Source organism: Acomys minous, assembly GCF_964271855.1.
Source record: "Acomys minous genome assembly, chromosome: 14".
NCBI lineage: Eukaryota > Metazoa > Chordata > Mammalia > Rodentia > Muridae > Acomys > Acomys minous.
This window is the reverse complement of record NC_140496.1, coordinates 52,415,149-52,418,411: the sequence shown is the minus strand read 5'-3', so window position 1 is coordinate 52,418,411 and position 3,263 is coordinate 52,415,149. Positions and strand designations below refer to the sequence as shown.

Genomic DNA, 3,263 nt, shown 5'->3' with positions numbered 1-3,263 from the left:
ACAATAAAAAAGGGGAAAACATCCATTTTTCCTTTATTTTGTATACTTTTAATTTCAGAACAAAATAAAACAAACAAACAAACAAAAAACATAACACACAATACCCAACCCTGATATTCTATAGAAGGATATTTTCCTGCCTTAAGGCACAAGGACGAGATAGAAGAGATTCCACTAGACATGAGCAGAGCACCAGGTAGGTCAAAGCCACTAAAGGCTGCTGAGGGAGCCACAAGGAAACTACGCAGAGGCCATGGACTTCCTGGGGGTCTTTAATCTACTTTTTTCATGCAAGAGGCATCCTCATCACCTTCAAGTGGAGAGATATCATCAGGAACAGCAGCACTGGTCTCTACTGTCACCTCATCTTCATCAATGCCCAGGCCTAGCTTAATCCTCAAGTGAGAAACGAGAGGAGAGTAGAACAATTTCAAACACCAGAACCACCAGGTCCTTGACAGCTTTGTCGTTTTTGTCAGCCTTAGCCTTCTGCTGCAGGGTCTCCACAATGGGGTCCTCAGGGTTGATGTCTAGGTGTTTTTCTGGCTATCATGTACCCCATTGTGTGAGTTGTCTCACAGTCCCTGGGCCTTTATCATCCACTCCACATTGGCTGTCCAGCCGTAGGTGTTTGTCACAATGCAACAGGGTGAAGAGACAAGCCTATTGGGAATTGTCACCTTCTCAATCTTCTTGTTCAAGATCTTCATGAGTTTACAGAGATTATCAAACTTTGCCTTGCTTTCCTCCATTTTCTTCTTCTCTTCCTCATTCTCTGGTAGCTCCAGGCCTCTTAGTCACCAAGACAAGGTTCTTTCCATCAAAATCCTTGAGCTGCTGCATGCAGTACTCATCAATAGACTCGGTCATGTACACCACCTCAAAGTCACATTTCTGCACACACTCCACAAAGGCAGAGTTGGTTGCCCTCACCAGGGATATAGCAAATGGGCTTCTGTGTCTCCTTCATGTGAGACACATACTCTGACAGGGAATTCATCTCATCTCCAGACTGAGAGGTGTGGTAGCAAAGGAGCACAGAGAGGCAGTGATGGTTAGTGGAATCTTCATAGATTCCAAGCTTTATATTCTTGAAGAATGCCTCATGAATGTTTTTGTAGTACTGTCTTTGGCCGACTCAGAGAAGAACTCAAGGCACATCTTCATGATGTTTTTGTGGATGACTTTCAGAATCTTGCTCTGCTCACTCATTCATTTCTCAGGAGATGTTCAGGGGCAAGTCCTCAGAGTCAACCACACCACAGATAAAATAGAGGTAAACAGATATCTGCTCATCACAGCTGTCCATGATGAACACATGATGGACATACAATTTGATGTTGTTCTTGTTGTTGTTGTTATTCTCAAAAATGTCAAAGGGAGCTCACCAAGGAATGAAGAACAGTGCACTGTATTCCAACTGCCCTTCTTAAAAGAAGAGCTTGACTGCCAAGTGGTCTTCCCAGTCATCAGTGAGGCTCTCATAGCATTCACCACATTCTTCTTGAGAGATGCAATCAGGGTTTCTGGTCTAAATATACTAGTCTTATTCAACTCTTCTTGATCAATGTAGTTCTCCTTAATCTTCTTTGTCTCCTTTTTCTTATCTTTGCCACTGTCACCCTGCTCATCTGATCCCACATCTTCAATCTTAGGCTTCTCATCATCATCCTTATCTTCCTCCTTTCTCTTCCGCTGCCTCATCAACGCTGATCTCCTTCTCTTGTTCTTTCTGCAAATAGAGGGTGATGGGATAGCCTTGGTACCCTGACCAATGAACTCACCATGATCTGCATGAACTGTGATGTATACACCAACAGAAGACTCCCAGGCTCATCATCATTGTGATTTGTGATCACAACCACCTTCTCTGCCACTGGATAGACAGAATAGAATCCCACACTAAACTGCCCAAGCATAGAGATGTATGCATCAGCCTGGAGAGCCTCCATGAAGGCTTTTGTGTCAGACTTAGTAATGGTTGCCAAGTTGTTTATGAGGTCATCCTTGGTCATGCCAATGTCTATGTCCACTAAAGTCAAGGTGCCCTCCTGAAGGTTAGGAATAATGTCTATATTAAGCTCTTTGCTGCTATCCAACTTAGAAGAGTCTGTCAGGCTCTCATACTGAATCTTGTCCAAGGCATCAGAAGCATTACAGATCAACTCCCAAAGAAAAATTTCCTTGTTTGATTAGAAAGTATTGATGATGAGGGACATGAGCTGAGCTATTTCTGCCAGAAAAGCAAAAGTCTCCACCTCTTCATCTTCTTGGTGCACTTTCTCAGGCATTTTGACAGGAAAGCCAAGTAGTAGTATATAGCAAGGTGGGCCTGGACCATGTCCAACTTACATAACAAGCCTAGGCTGCATGGGGAGTGACTCAAGGGATCTCCCAGCATCTGCTTTTTTCTGCTTCCTGACTGTAGATTCAGTGTGACCAACAGCCTCAAGCTCCTGACACTATGACTTGCTTGTCATGGCAGACTATACTCTCAAACTGTGAGCCACAGTAAACTCTTCCTTCCTCTAGCTGCTTCTGTTCAGTATTTTGTTAAAGCAAAGATAAAAATAACTAATGCAGAAATTTATTAATTATTCCACCCTACAGAGTCATCTTCTAAGATGACACATCAAATGCAGTTCAGGATGGTGTATCTAGAGGTGAGAGAAAGAAGAATGAAGGATAACTTATCACCTGACTTATATATATCATTGGTCAAGAGTAATGAGGGGATATAAATAAACATGCCAAGACCAAGGCAGCTGAATCTACAGCACCAACAAAATGTCTGTGGAAACTAGGTCAGGAGTCTTGCAACAGTGTATATATAGTATAAAGTAGAGTAGAGCCTGTATGAAGTTGATCAGAATTCATATAGCACAACCAACCAGGGACCTGTGAAAAGGAAAATGCAGAACCCCTGGTTCAAAACCTACTAAGCATGTTAAACCAGCTATGGGAAAGTATACATGAAGCTCAGAGCTCTTTAAAAAGCAGAATCCTGTCTAATTACCCAGATCACTCAGCCATGAAGCAGGCTGTGATCTCTCACCTAGAGTTGATCTCTACTGGAGGAGAACAAAAGTACCTGAGGGCAGACAGTCAAGTGGTTTTGAGAATAGATCCAATGCAAAGGATGGCTAGAAGGGATGGGGCCAGAATTCACATGATTAGGGAGAACTGGTAGTTTATTAGTAGTTTACAGAGCCTGGTACTATGGGTCATCAATTGTGGGCTTGGATGGATGGAGTTCTTAGGAA

General features: G+C 42.8%; 1 pseudogene across 1 annotated transcript; it reads right to left on the bottom strand.

Annotated features, from left to right (window-relative positions):
* Nucleotides 1-272: 272 nt before the first annotated feature.
* LOC311583039 (heat shock protein HSP 90-beta-like) lies at nt 273-2,317 on the bottom strand (annotated as a pseudogene). The gene has a single exon. The product of its transcript is annotated as a heat shock protein HSP 90-beta-like (transcript).
* Nucleotides 2,318-3,263: the final 946 nt, after the last annotated feature.